This window comes from Vitis vinifera, chromosome 16 (assembly GCF_030704535.1).
Source record: "Vitis vinifera cultivar Pinot Noir 40024 chromosome 16, ASM3070453v1".
Lineage (NCBI taxonomy): Eukaryota > Viridiplantae > Streptophyta > Magnoliopsida > Vitales > Vitaceae > Vitis > Vitis vinifera.
This window is the reverse complement of record NC_081820.1, coordinates 4,514,316-4,530,571: the sequence shown is the minus strand read 5'-3', so window position 1 is coordinate 4,530,571 and position 16,256 is coordinate 4,514,316. Positions and strand designations below refer to the sequence as shown.

General features: G+C 33.2%; 1 long non-coding RNA gene across 1 annotated transcript; it reads right to left on the bottom strand.

Moving 5' to 3' along the window:
• Positions 1–1,414: 1,414 nt before the first annotated feature.
• LOC132252708 (uncharacterized) lies at positions 1,415–2,001 on the bottom strand. The gene is made up of 3 exons (XR_009464478.1): positions 1,970–2,001; positions 1,769–1,886; positions 1,415–1,586 (listed from the first exon to the last, which is right to left on the bottom strand). It is a non-coding gene; the product is annotated as an uncharacterized LOC132252708 (long non-coding RNA).
• Between the last annotated feature and the right edge of the window lie 14,255 nt (positions 2,002–16,256).

The following is a 16,256-nucleotide window of genomic DNA, read 5'->3' as shown; positions in this document are numbered from 1 at the left end:
ACAAATCAAGTGAAATAGTCAAAAATCAATTTACTTGTTCATAGTTATGAATTGTTTTTTATGGAAGATAATGCGACTATTGTTGAGATGATCACTAGGTTCACCGACATTGTCAATGGTCTTGAAGCCTTGGGAAAGACCTACAAGGAATCTGAAAAGGTGATGAAGATTTTGAGGTCACTTCCATCAAAGTGGCATACAAAAGTCACAGCAATTCAAGAAGCTAAAGACTTGACCAAGCTACCTTTGGAGGAGCTCATAGGATCATTGATGACATATGAGATCAATTTGGCAAAAATGCAACAAGAAGGTGAAGACAAAAAGAAGAAGAGCATAGCTCTCAAAGCTACAACTAAGGAAGAAGAAAAACAAAGTAAAGAAGATGAAGATTTAACCTTCATCACAAGAAAGTTCAACAAATTCATAAGGGGTGAAAAGTTTAGAGGAATAAGGTTCACTTCTAGAAGAGACCTTTCTAAAAAGGAATCTTCATCTCATAGTGACAAAGAGAGATGGGAAGAGAAAAGAGACTTGGTGTGTTTCAAGTGCAAGAAACTGGGATACATCAAATATGATTCTCCTCTCTACAAAAGTGAAGCCAAGAGGAGAAAGAAAAAGACAATGATGGCCACTTGGAGTGAAAGTGAAGAATCTTCAGAAGAAGAAAAGGATAAAGAAGTGGCAAACATGTGCTTCATGGCAATAGATGAACTTGAGGAGGTAAACTCTAACCTTAGTGATGAAGAATTGTATGAGGATTTTGAAAAACTTAGTTTGAAAAATATTTCTCTTAAAAAGAAAGTTCAACAACCACTACAAGGAAAAAGGTATATGGTGACATTTATAACGAGTCACCATAAACATAAGGTGTCACTACAACATAGCGTCACCTTCTCCACTGACACCATAGAGGGTACCAATTGGTGATGTATTTGGAAATGACACCAAAGTAGATAAATGGTGACCCATTCAGAAGTGACACCATATATTTCTAGTGATGATAGGGTGTCACATTAAATACATCATCTTTGAGTTATGATGTCACATTAAATGCATCACCTTTGAGTTATGGTATCACATCATTGTAAATTATTGTGGAATATATGATTGGTTTTAGTTGTTGATTTTTGTAATGCTTATGAATTAATAAGATTAACCTGTTTATATTTTGTCCAAAAATATAACAATCATATTATATTTAACTCATTTTTCTGTAATGTTTCTGGAATAACTCATAATACATTGATCATCTAATAATATTTGTATATCAAATGTTCACAAAAGGATAGTACGTCCAACATATCAAACCCATCAAAACTAAAAAAGAAGAGTGAATACATACCAAAACATGATTTAGAAATGTTAAAGATCCTAAGATTCATGTATACCTCCATTTCATAATCATAAAACCGGCTAACCATAAAATGACATAGAAGTCCCATCTAAAAATCTAAATTTCTCAATTGCAATTAAAGTAACGTTTATGTCCTACAACGTATGACATAAGAGTTGCATTTAAAAACCCAAAATCTTGTTGCCTTCTTCTTTCTTTTTATTCTCCATTTCACCCTCCCAAGAGTGTATACCTGCATTTCAAAATTTAATGAATTTTAGTGATTTTTATTGAAGAAAATAAACATGGATCTATGTTGTCATAAATGAACAAATCTAAGAATTAATTTTTTTTTCAAATAGAAACATTATTCAAAGAATAAGCATTACTATACAATACCTATGAAAAAATTCATGTAGTAGCTAAGGGACTCACCATGCATGGTGATCATGATGCATCAACATGATTCATGATTAGTTGTAGCACAAAAGTAGCCCATTCTCCTCTAATTTCATCGAATTCTACTTGAGAATATGTTTTTTTTATTACCAAACTGAAATCAAATAAGAAAATAACATTAAAATGCATAACATTTGGAAGCCTAAAACTATGTACAATTCATTAAATAAGTAATACCTTTGAAGCAATAATTGTAGGATAAAAAATTATTTCTTTAATGAATCTCATAACAAAGTAGTCACATTCGAACCTTCCTTCTTGTCTTGGACACTAATCGATCAATTATAAAATAACATTAGTACTCACATATATAAATGGTGCAAATGCATAAGCTAATGTGTAAAGAAAAATTTTTGGATGTCACCTGCACTAGTTGCTAAGATGGATCCCTCTTAGATGTTTTCTTTGCAGATATTCGAAGAGCCCTATGTAAATAAGTTCAATGGGTACATTTTTAAAATAGGTAAATGTTATATGTTTTAATATATATAAATAATAAAAAAAATGTGTTTGAGGTGAATGTATTTTTTTTATTTAAAAATAATACTATGAAAAATAATAGGAAGAACTTACATGTTTACAATATCCTTTAAGTCCTCACATGGTTTGTGATGCATAGGGTCAAGATAGTGGACTATCATTTCCTTGGCTCAAGCATTACCTAAATATAAACCCTTTAAGTCCTCATATCTATTTCTATTAACAAAATATAAAAACTTTCCAAAACTCAACTACTTAAATATAAAAAAAAAAAAATCAAATAAAATATCTAGCTAATTGGATTTTAGAAACTAAATAAACTAAATATAAAAACTAAATAAAATATCTATGCCCATGAATTAATTGAAGAGGATAGAAAGACACAGAGAGAACATGGTTATGGTTATGATTTCCATCTTATCATTTCCTGTCAATACCACACATGCCCATTTTAAGGTTGGACACTACTTTTGTTGCTGGACTTGGAAAGGGAACTTCAAAATTGAAAACATAAATAAACCCTTATGTAAAAAAAAAAAAACATTAAAATATAATTGAGCATTAAAATATTTACTCTCTTTCATCACTTTCATTTGAATATTAATAATCTCTTATTGAGATAGATACTTACAATTTAACAAAATAGAAATTCCTAATAATAAAAAATATAAAATTTCTATTTCTATTAACAAAATATAAAAACTTTCCAAAACTCAACTACTTAAATATAAAAATAAAATCAAATAAAATATCTAGCTAATTGGATTTTAGAAACTAAATAAACTATAAATAAACTAAATAAAATATCTATGCCCATGAATTAATTGAAGATGATAGAAAGACGCAGAGAGAACATGGCTATGGTTATGATTTCCATCTTATCATCTCCCGTCAATACCACACATGCCCATTTTAAGGTTGGACACTACTTTTGTTGCTGGACTTGGAAAGGGAACTTCAAAATTGAAAACATAAATAAACCCTTATGTAAAAAAAAAAAAAACATTAAAATATAATTGAGCATTAAAATATTTACTCTCTTTCATCACTTTCATTTGAATATTAATAATCTCTTATTGAGATAGATACTTACAATTTAACAAAATAGAAATTCCTAATAATAAAAAATATAAAAATTTCTATTTCTATTAACAAAATATAAAAACTTTCCAAAACTCAAATACTTAAATATAAAAACAAAATCAAATAAAATATCTAACTAATTGGATTTTAGAAACTAAATAAACTATAAATAAACTAAATATAAAAACTAAATAAAATATCTATGCTCATGAATTAATTGAAGAGGATAGAAAGACACAGAGAGAACATGGCTATGGTTATGATTTCCATCTTATCATCTCCCGTCAATACCACACATGTCTTCCCAGATTGGTCCTTTTGGGGTTGGATACTCTCAACGAAATTCTATATCTCATTCCCACTTAGATACAAACAGAAAAATCATTCTTTTTTTTTTTCTCTCTCATTTTTTAGAAAGGATGAAGATTATGTGATAGTATATCTTAAAAAAATTATGTACCTGTCATTCTCACACAAATACATATTAAAAATCATTCATTTTTTCCTGTTTTTCACTTTTTTTGAAGGACTTGATCATGTGTTTGGTTTAGATTAAAAAAATCAATTAATCTATAGTTTTTTCTTCCATGCTAGAAGATTAAACCTAAATTTTTCTTCCCTACAACTCAAGAAAACACAATTCACAAAAACCATAATACAAATATGTTGAAACAATTAATATAATGGCATTAATAAAAGAAAAAAAAATGATAGATCCAAGAGATTTTGGGTTACCTGGGAGTCCACAAAGTGAAGAATGTCGGTTTTGAGCGTGTTGACTATGGATGGGTGAGAGAAAAGGTTGAAGAAGATCATGATTTTATATATAGGATTTATATATTAAGATTTTTTGGATTGTGGGTGAGATATGGAAACAATGAGATTTTTATATAGTATCCATCATTATTAATTCTAAAAGTGGGCTCATTAAGTTATAATACTTAAAAAAAATTATTTTATATGATGTCACTTCCCAAAAAATGACACTATAAATATAAAATTAATATCATCTAACTACCTCAATTGAAGATTTTTTATATGATGTGTCACCTTTATTAATTATAAACCCTATGGTGTCATTATTTTAAAAGTGACACAGTAAATAGTGACACCATAAACTATTTTTGTAGTAGTGAACTTAAAAAAAAACCTTGGAGAAGTAAAAGAAAAATTTTCAAATGTTGAAATTTCTAAAACTCATCTTGAAAAAGAAAATGAGATTTTAAGAAATAAAAAAGAATGGTTGACCTCCTCTCTTTCAATATTTTCTTATGGACAAAAATCTTTTGAAATGATTCTAGCTAGCCAAAAATGTGTTTTTGACAAACAAGCTAAAAATATTTGGATTGAAAAATCTAAGGTCACTAACCCTCAAGGACACAAAAAGATATGGGTACCTAAATCAACTTGAGTTTTATGTTGTAGGGTTTAAAGAAGGATAAGTGGTTTTTGGATAGTGGATGCTCAAGACACATGACCGGAGATGAATTCAAGTTTTCTTTCCTTACAAAGAAAAAAGGAGGATATGTTACCTTTGGAGACAATGCAAAAAAAAGGATCATTGGTCAAGGCAACATTGGTAATGGCACATCCTCTCTTATTGAAAGTGTTTTATTAGTAGATGGTTTAAAACATAACCTTCTAAGCATTAGTCAACTTTGTGACAAAGGTTTTAAAGTAACTTTTGAAGCATCTCATTGCATCATCAAAGATATTCAAAATGATAAAACCCTCTTCATGGGCTATAGATGTTATAATGTTTACGCTATAAATATTTCAAAATATGATGACTATGATAGATGCTTTTCAAGCATGCATGATCAAAGTTGGTTGTGGAATAGGAGGTTGAGACATTCTAACATGGACCTCATTTCCCAACTCAACAAAGATGAACTTGTTAGAGGCCTTCCCAAAATAAATTTTCAAAACGATATAGTTTGTGAAGCTTGTCAAGTGGGAAAGCAAATTAAAAACTCTTTTAAAAACAAAAACTTCATTTCCACATCTAGGCCACTTGAGTTGTTGCATATGGATTTATTTGGTCCCTCTAGGATACCAAGTCTTGGAGGAAAATCTTATGCATATGTTATTGTGGATGACTTCTCTAGATACACATGGGTCTTATTTTTAAGTCAAAAAAATGAAGTCTTTTATGAGTATTCAAAGTTTTGCAATAAGGTTCAAAATGAAAAAGGTTTTGAAATTACTTGTATAAGAAGTGATCATGGGAAAGAATTTGAAAATATTGATTTTGAAGAATATTGCAATGAGCATGGAATTGACTACAATTTTTCGGCTCTTGGAACTCCTCAACAAAATGGGGTAGTTGAAAGGTAAAATAGAACTCTTCAAGAGATGGCAATGACCATGCTAAATGAAAACAACTTATCAAAATATTTTTGGGCCGAAGCGGTTAACACCTCTTGTTATGTTTTAAATAGAATATTATTGAGGCCCATTCTTAAGAAAACTCCCTATGAACTTTGAAAAAACAAGAAACCCAACGTTAGCTATTTCAAAGTCTTTGGATGCAAATGTTTTATATTAAACACTAAAGACAATCTTGGAAAATTTGATGCAAAATCGGAAGTTGGAATTTTTCTTGGTTGCTCAACTTCAAGTAAAGCTTTTAGAGTTTTTAACAAAAGAACCATGGTTGTATATGAGTCCATCCAGGTTATTTTTTATGAATTTAACAATTCTCTCCGAGAAATAGAGAGTTTTGATGATGATTTAGGTTTGGAGACCTCCATGGGAAGACTGCAAATTGAAGATAGAAGATAACAAAAAGAAAATAGAGAGGATCCCAAGAAAGAAGGATCACCATTGGCACTACCCTCTCCTCAACAAATGCAAGGTGAATCAAACCAAGACCTTCCTAAAGAATGGAAGTTTGTCATCAATCACCCACAAGATCAAATTATAGGTAATCCATCTAGTGGGGTAAGAACTAGATCCTCTCTTAAAAACATTTGCAATAATCTAGCTTTTATATCTCAAATTGAGCCTAAAAATATAAATGATGATTTAGATGATGAAAATTGGATGATTGCTATGCAAGAAGAGTTAAATCAATTTGAAAAAAGTGAAGTATGAGAATTAGTATCAAGACCTTCAAATCAAAGTGTTATTGGAACTAGATGGGTCTTTAGAAATAAAATGGATGAAAATGGCATAATTATTAGAAATAAAGCAAGATTGGTAGCCCAAGGTTTTATCAAGAAGTGATAGATTATGAAGAAACCTTTGCCCCCGTAGCTAGGTTGGAAGCCATTAGGATGTTACTTGCCTTTGCATGCTTTAAAGACTTTGTTTTATATCAAATGGATGTGAAAAGTGCTTTTTTAAGCAGGTTTATAAATGAACAAGTATATGTTGAACAACCACCCGATTTTCAAAGTTTTAACTTTCCTAACCATGTTTTTAAACTTAAAAAGGCACTTTATGGTTTGAAACAAGCACCTAGAGCATGGTATGAAAGATTGAGTAAATTTATTTTGAAAAAAGGTTTTAAAATGGGAAAAATTGACACAACTCTTTTCATAAAAACCAAAGAAAAAGATATGCTCTTAGTTCAAATATGTGTTGATGATATCATTTTTGGTGCTACTAATGTCTCTCTTTGTGAAGAATTTTCTAAGTGCATGCATAGTGAGTTTGAAAAGAGCATGATGGGAGAACTCAACTTCTTCCTTGGACTTCAAATCAAGCAACTAAAGAAAGGAACCTTCATCAATCAAGCAAAGTATATAAGAGGTCTTCTCAAGAGGTTCAACATGGAGGAAGCCAAAATAATGAAGACTCCAATGAGTTCATCCATCAAGCTTGATAAGGATGAGAAAGGTAAATCCATTGACTCTACTATGTATAGAGGCATGATAGTCTCTCTACTATATTTGACCGTTTGTAGACCCGACATTATGTATAGTGTATGCTTGTGTGCTAGATTTCAATCTTGTCCTAAAAAATCTCACTTCAGTTTTGTAAAAAGAATTCTCAAATATTTGAAAGGGACAATGGACATAGGCTTATGATATCCTAGGAGTGATAACTTTGAATTAATTGGATTTTTGGATGTCAATTTTACCGGTTGTAGGGTTGAAAGAAAAAACACTAGTGGAACTTGTCATTTCTTAGGACACTCACTTGTCTCATGGCATAGTAAGAAGCAAAATTTGGTAGCTTTGTCAACGGCGAAAGCCGAATACATAGCAATCGGTTTATGTTGTGCACAAATCCTTTGGATGAAACAAACACTTAGTGATTTTGATTTATCTTTTGAGCATGTTCCTATTAAATATGATAATACTAGTGCTATAAGTATATAAAAAAATCTTGTGCAACACTCTAGGACTAAGCATATAAAGATTAGACATCATTTTCTTAGAGATGATGCACAAAAGGGTGACATAACACTTGAAATTGTAAGCAAAAAAGATGCAACTTGCCGATATCTTTACAAAACCTCTAAGTGAAGAATAATTTGTAGTTATTAGAAAACAACTAGGGGTGATTTCTTTATGATCTAATGATTGCTTAATGAATTCTTGATGAATATACCTTCTGATTGCATGAATTTATGTCATATGCATCATATAGACATATACTTAGATAATGGTCAAATTTGGACCAAAAATCAAAATTCCCTTGGCATTAAGCATAAAAAATTGGGGATTTCAACTAAAAATGGCAGAGGAAGGATCAAAAAATGAGAAAATACGTAAAAAAAAATTTTGAAAAGTCAAAGTGTTGACCGCATTGATCAGGGGGTCAATCGAACCAGGACCGGTTGACCGATTCGTCGGGATTAGGATTTTAAAGAGACTTCTGCGCTTCAATTTCTCCACTGTTCTCCTCCACTTCTTCAAGGTTTCTATGATTTTGGCTACTAAAGACTGATTTGAGTGCATTTTTGACCAATTGAAGCCTCTTGGATTTGATTTTAGGAAGATTGGAGGCTAGGGTTTCGGATTTGAGCTGCCTTCTCTTCCTCTCATGCATCACAGTCAACTTCTTCTCCATTTCTGCACGCCTAGGCTTTCAATTGTGAGTGTTTCTCTCTCTACCAGCCATTTCTCCATTGTTTCACTCTTTCTCATGGCTTCCAAATGAGAGTCGGCTACCTTTAGGGCATAGGGCAAGTGCCCAGCTGAACCGTCTCAATCGAAGACACGCCAAAAGATGAGATTTGACACCACTTTGTTCAGTTTTGTGGAGGACTACTAGTGGTACAAGTAGCACTTTGCTAAAAGAAAAGTAGTTCCAGGGAGAAATATTAATTTTTCCCAACTTTAGCATTTCGGATTCGATGACCTATTCACTAGGATGGGTTAGCTGCTCGTGGTGACTGTTTCGGAGCCGGTTTTCTTGACTTTGGTGCAAGCATTTTATTCGAGGGCGACATATGGCGTAGGTGGCTCAATTATTTCCACTATTAGAGGAGTCGAGATCTGTTTGGACCCGGAGAGCATCTGCTGTAGTTTCAATATTGCTCTGATTGGACTCAGAGTGTACGAATCCAATATTTGGCCCACCGTACCGAGATTCAAGCATAGAAAGGCCATTTAGAGGATTTGCGAACTTGTAGACGCCTAAGGGATGGGCAAACCCTCGGCCCACAGCGTGACTGTTATCAGCAAAGTACTACACTGTATGATATGTTCTATCTTTCTACCATGGGGCGGACACCGAGATGAGGTCTCTTACTATGAGGCATTCCTTATTAACTCTGTTTTGACTGGGAGACAGATCCACTTGGGGTACTTGATGATGATGCACATGATCTCATGTTACGAGAGCATGACACGCGTACTCCTCTACGGTCGCTTCCTTACCAGAGTGTTCAAGACTGTCGGCATTGACTTGAGCAAAGAGACAGACTTTGAGGCCCCCAGTGCTTATGATACGTATGATGATCTGTCGATGGGGCAGATGAAATTTGAGAAAGCCCCCGATGGTTCTTGGGTTAGGAGAGCAAAGATACCACCTGCACAGGCTAGGGGACAAGGATAGACACATCCTAAAGTAGAAGAGGAGGCCGAGATACGAGAGATGGAGGATGAAGTAGACCCTCAGAGTGGCTTTCAGCAGAGAGAGCCCAAGCTTAACATTCCTCCACTTCAGTCAGAGGGTGTTCAATTTGAGGCTACCTTCTCTGAGCCGATGATGTCTGAGCTGACTTATACAGCGGGACCATCTTCTCAACTGTCATTCATTGAGCCTCGTCACATTGAGATACCACCTCATCAGGCACCTCATGCTCCTGACCATGCTCATTGGATGGATTTATCTACTCGGATTAACTCTTTAGGCACTCGCATGGAGGAGCTTGCTATAGTCAATGATACTGGTTCTACTCCATGGAGGATCACATGGATCAATATCAGGTTGGTTTCACTTCTTAGTTTGAGCATCTCTAGTAGTGGTTTGAGCGTCTTGAGGATCGCACGGATCAACATCAAGCTAGAGTCACTTCACAGTTTGGGCATTTCCAGTAGAGGTTTGAGCGTCTTGAGAATCGCATGGATCAACATCAAGCTAGCATCACCTCATAGTTTGAGCATCTCTAGCAACAGATTGAGCATATTGAGGATCGCTTGGAGAATCAGCATGAGGGGATGATGGCTTACCTGCACTCCGTGTTTCCACCTCCACCTCATCAACCTTGATTTCTTAGAGACCCCCTTTGTTCCTTCTTTATGTTTCCAAAAGGGGGAGATATTTTAGGATCTAGGAGACTTACATGCATATCATCATTGTACTTACATTGTCATATCATCACTTGGATCGTACATATTGGATTGTGATATTTTTGACTTATATATGATATGCTTATATGTTTCATGACTTACATTGTTTCTTATTGCAAATTCATTCTCTCTAGCATGTCTTGATTATCCTGGTTTTAACTTCGTAAATTTTGATTATTGACCCATGATTAGTTTGAGGGGGAGATTCTTCTTCTCCTAGATAACCAAGGCTTGTCATCATAAATAAAAACAATATTGTTAGCCCAAGGGTTCTCCTAATCAGGTCTTGATGATAACAAATCATGGTTAAGTTACTAATTGGTTTGAATTATAAAGAATTTTAGGCTTTAATTTGGAAATTCACCAAAGAATCAAATGGATGCAAGATCAAGACCTTTGGAAGACCTTAATCATAGAAAACATATTTAAGGTGAATGCATGGGTGCACTTAGGTTTTACATATCATTTTATGCATCTTTGAAAAACTCGGTTTATTCTTTAAAGTTACAGTTTCATCAAAACCCGAGTTTTGTCATATGAACCTTAGGCAAAACGTTTCAGAATTGGCATATAACTTTACCTAAAGACCTTGCCTAAGTGTTAGAAGAGAAAAGACCAAAAAAAAATATAGGTTTTCAGGCCAAAAATGGTGAACCAGTCGAGGCACTGGCCAACCGGCTAGGGTACCGGTCGACTGGTTCCCTTTGCCCGGTTGAGGTCCAGTCAAGGAGTGCAAAAAAAAACTCTCTTTACAGTAGCCTTCCCTTCCTAGTCGAGGTAATTCCTTCTCGGTCGAGGTCCAATCGAAGGTAATGGTCACCTACCATGCATTAAATGCTCCAACAGTTAGTGAACCGGTCGACCCCTAGCTCGATTGGTTGAGGTTGTTTTTTATTTTCTTGGCTCCCAAGGTTAGAAACCTAAAAATAGAGAGCTCTACTTCATTTATGAGCAAGAAAACACCTGCATTTATTTGTCTACCCACTTGTTATTGCCTTAAAAGCTCTCATTCCTTTTTTGGTGCATTAAATCTTCATTTGCATATCCTTTAGTGCACCTTTGTGATTCATCCTAGCCTTAAGCTGTATTTGAGCTATTGTTAAGCTAGGTGAGAGATTTATTCTTGTTAGTTGAGTTTTGAAGCCTTCAAGTGAGTTGAAACTTGAAGAGATTATGTAAGAGCCCATTATAGTCAGAATCCAAGTGTAAAGGTGATTAGAAGCTTGGTTGAAACTTTAAGTTAGTAGAACCCTCACTCGGTTAGGAGCTTGAGGAGAGTGGACGTAGGCAAGGAAGTGTTGAACCACTATAAAATCTGAGTTTGATTTCTCTAACTCTATCTCTTTATATTTATTTCTCTTGTGCTTAAATTTTTTGCGTTTAAAAAAGAATTTTTAAAAACCCAATTCACCCCCCTCTTGGGTGTTTTTCTCATTTAAGTTTAGCCTTTATTTTCTCAAAACGTACATTCCAAGAACAAATCTATAAGACTTAGTTAATAACCATACATGGAGGAAATGATTATGGAGTAAAATTGGTCTATTGATTATTGGCAATCCATGTGAAAGTTAGTTTGAGCTTACAATTCCATACACATCGGTTGCAATTTATGGTCTTCCAAATCAGTCTTTTTTTGGTAGATCTTGTTCAAGAAAGCTTTTCCTTATCAAGCTAGAAATTTATTGCATTTCACTCTATATTTTCAATCTGATTTTCCAGACACTTTCCCTTTTTATACAAAAATGAAAAAATGTTGTTTCAAAATTACACACAAGAAATGCACTCTTTGAAAAATCAAAGCTCATCTACTTGCTCTCATTCTCTTTTCCATATATATATAGTTCAGGTTACAAGAGAAAATAACAAAAGAAAAAAAAAAACTAACTAACCATTTCAGATAACAAGTGGCAGAAATTTATGAGTCACTTATAACAACTAATCATTCTAAACCATGTAATTTTTTTTGTACTAAATGTTAAAGATTTGAACACGTAATTTTTGTGCCGATATTTTTAATTATTCTTTTTCTTAAAATTTTTTAATAATTTATCAATGCCTAAGAAACTATAGAAGTTAGAACACTCAAATTCTCAAAGCTAAAAATTTCCTATTTGAAAAAGAGAAAACAAAGAACATAAATTTCATTCTAATTTTTAATTTAAGTATCATTTCCAATAAAATCTACAACTAGAATATCCACTAAAATTAAACTAACAAAACAATCAAAATTCCAAGGAAATGGGTGAAACAAAAAATTCAACCTAAAGTTTCTATCAACCCTAACCTAAATAGAACTAACAACAATGCAACATGGAAATTCATGGGGTATAAAGAGGTTGTTTTACCCATTTAACCTTTATACCTTCATCTAAATTGAATAAAAGTTTGACTTTTAACAAGTTATTCATTATAATTTAACTTAATTTTAATATGTCCAACCTACGTACTAAGATCTGGAAATTTCACTAATTCACCAACCACTATATTTCTCATTTTCATTGATTGGATGAAGCTAGCAATAAAGTGTTGGTTTTTTATTCAATTAAGAGTTTGGTATATTTTATGAATCCTTATTCCACATGGATTATGATTTGGTAATATATGTTAGGAATCCTTGTCAAGACTTATGGTCTTATAAATAAGTCGTCCTTTGGCCAAAGAGTTCAATTGGCTTTAGTCAATTTTACATGGTGAAAGCTCTTTGCCAACTAAGAGTATGCAGTGAAACCATGACAGCGCCTGGTTGTGCAAACTAGTTGGCAAAACCTTGCACAATAGTATGCCATTCCCAACATCGAGGGTCATCACCTATCTGTAGTGCATTAGGTGCTCAAATGGGTTGCCACTCTTATCGTACATAGTGAACTTCAGGACCATAAATCCCCTGAGAGGCTCATAATTGATTATGTGTGCACCAAACAAAGTGGACAGCATGTCATCTAGGCGGTTTCTCACTGTCCCTAAAGGCGCTTTTTGGGTCATGTCCCTCAGCACCTAATCAGATCTCGCATTTAGCATATTTTGATGGCCCTTGCCACGGGGGACATTGGACCAAACCCCCTGGGATGGTGGTCATATGGAGACCCCATGCAGGTTCTCGAGAGTACTTTTCTCTAGTGGTACTTATGGCTTTGTTTGACTGATTTCTACTAATCGATCGCTTCATTTGAGACCTTTGTACACAGGTAATGGAGGGGAGCCACTGGTTGATAATTCATTATCTTCCTAAAGTGAAGGTTCTCTATTACAAGGTGGAACTCCCATTGACTTACTCCAAGATGGCCTTGGAATTGTCCTATTAGTGGAGTGACAGACTTCTCTTGTTTGTGTTGCCTCATAGCTACTTGCACCCTTAATTCCTCATTCTCACGCCTTAGTTGAATAGCATGCTAAAGTAAGGATTGTATGCATTTCTCGTACTCCCCATGCCTTTTCTCCATCTTTGCCTAAAAGATGTTGAATCTTTCATTAATTATAGCAAGTTGAGTCACAAATAGAGTATTGACACCAGTTCTAAAGGGCATGTTTGACATTTCTTAGTTTTCACAATAATAACTTTTGTTCGAGTTCCCATAGACATAACCAATTGTTAGATTGAAGACAACAATTCTCCCTTTAGGTAGCTTTCCTCACACCTATGCTAGACAGACTTGCAAAAAAAATGTCTAGATCTTTGTGTAGGCAAACCTCTTAATGACTAAGTTAGCTTGGGGAGAATTTTTGGCAAAGTTTCTATAAGTATTGGATTGTGTACCTTTCCTTATAGCTATTTTTTGGTTTTTATAATGGGAAGTATGTAACATTGCTTTTGCCTTCATAATTTGCCTTTATTATGGCTTTAATGGGTAATGATCGAATCATTGACTATTTGTAATGGTCGCTCATTCATTGCATGTAATGGCTGCTTGGCTATCCCACGGGAAATGCATAACCGCCTTATTCATGCTGCCTGACTGTTCGAATGGATAACTCTTTTGGATAAGTGTTATGATGCCTGAATAATTCATTCGAATGAGCTCATTCGGGTGGCTGATTACTTAGGTACCCATAGGAGGTATCGACTTCTAAGTTATCAACTCCAATGTCATTACTTGATCTAACTTCTCCAAAATATCAACAGCTAGAATGGATCCTTTTCCATTAGAATAGTCTTTACCAATGGCAAGACTTAGATCATCAAAATGGGTAAATAGTTGAGTATCATACTATTAGCATCTTAATTTATGTCTCTATAAAATATACCAAAAATAAATTAAATAGTAGAATAAAATAATAACTAACAAATAATTGTTTAAACAAATGCAAAAAATACAAGAAACTATGACCTTGATTTGCAATTGAATTCATATGTGAATAGAATATTACCAACAAATGGAACAAAAAAGCTCACTTCTTTATCCAACGGAGCCACTCAATAGAGTTATGTCAACACTAGTAAATAGGTGCATAATCCCAAGTTTATTATCTAAATAAAATATTGCAAACAAACTTATTGAATTCATATGTGGCTTTTTTCCGACGATACTACAACTTTGAGTGGTATTAGAAACCTCCAATTGATTTAGACAAGTTTAGTGTTATAGTAGTGACTCATCACTCCAACACTGCAATTATTTTATCATAGAGAAGCTTTAACATGTAAAGATACTTTATCCATACCATTATGCAAGAACTAAGAAGGCAAAAGAACTAAAAAGTTAGTTAATGGTACTTTGTGTACCATAACACCATCCAAAAAGCCCAGCTCTACATTAATCTTATTAAATATGATATCAAAATTTTAGTTTATGTTTGACTCTTGAAAAAGTATTAAGAAAAATAAAATATAGAGAAAAATTATTTTCTCATGGTTTTACTATGAAAATATGAAAGAAATTTAAATATAATTCATATTAATAAAAAAATTATATATTTTTAAATTATTTAATCTTTACATAGAAGAGGAAAATTAAGTGAAATAATAGACATGATGGTGTGTGTCTATATTAAAATTTAACTGAATAACAACTCATTTACAATTAAACTATATAATTATATTAAATTATATATTATTTAATTTTTAATACTAATTGTTCATATTAAGAAATTTTATCTTTAATTTAAACTATAAGGGAAGAGATGGTTTAATAGGATAAATGTTTTAAATTATAAATAATCAAAATCAAAATCTAATTGATCATTTATATATTTTACTTGAGATTTTAGTAACTATACGGTCTTCATCTACCATATGGTAGATAATTTTTAAATAAAATATCACTTTCAACTAATCCATATTTAGTTAATTGAAAAAATCTTGAAATTTAGTAAAAGAAATTATTGAATTAATCCTTTGCCCTACTAGTCCACATAGGAGAGACCATCTTGAGGTACCAAGCAATGGCTTGTACAAGGGTGTGGTACATAGGGCTACCCCTTAATTGTGAGAGGACCAGAATCTCTATTGGTAGCTTCCACAGTTTGAGCATGGATGAAAAGATGGAGACTGCCAAAGAGCTTGTAGATGAAGAGCATCCCAAGGGTTAGCAGCTTTAGAGATTTTCTGAATTTTCCTTCTGCTAATGATGATGGCGAGGGAAAGAGCTTCATTGAAACACATAGGATTAAAGAATAGATGCCTAGAATTTTTTTTTACCTTTTCTCTGTTGGTTTCTATCTGTATGCTTCTGTTTTTCTAAAATGCAGCAGACCCATCTATGTTTTCCTAATCGGTTATTATCAAGCGTCAAGTCAATAATCTGTTAATGATTTCAAAATCTTATGACTCATATCATATTTGTGAATGGCTTGGAGCACATGGTTCTGGATGTTTGTTCATCTCTCGCCCTAATATAATCTTTGGTTTGCAATGATAACTTATATATGTATTTTGTTGAATAACCAATTTTTTTTAAAAGCTTAAGCTTACAAGATTGGAGCTCAATATGCATATCATGCCCCTTAACATACGTAACCATGGTTAACTAATAGGTCAATGATTAGTTCTAGGAATAAAACAAGCCATACCCAATTGAAAAGAATGTTTTTAAATTGCATTTGAAGTAAGTCAAACAAAACTCTACTGGTTTTCTGGGGATACAAACATATAGTTAAGTAATTATCCTTCTATAAATGAATACAATATGTATTGTTATCATTTTGAAATATAAAAA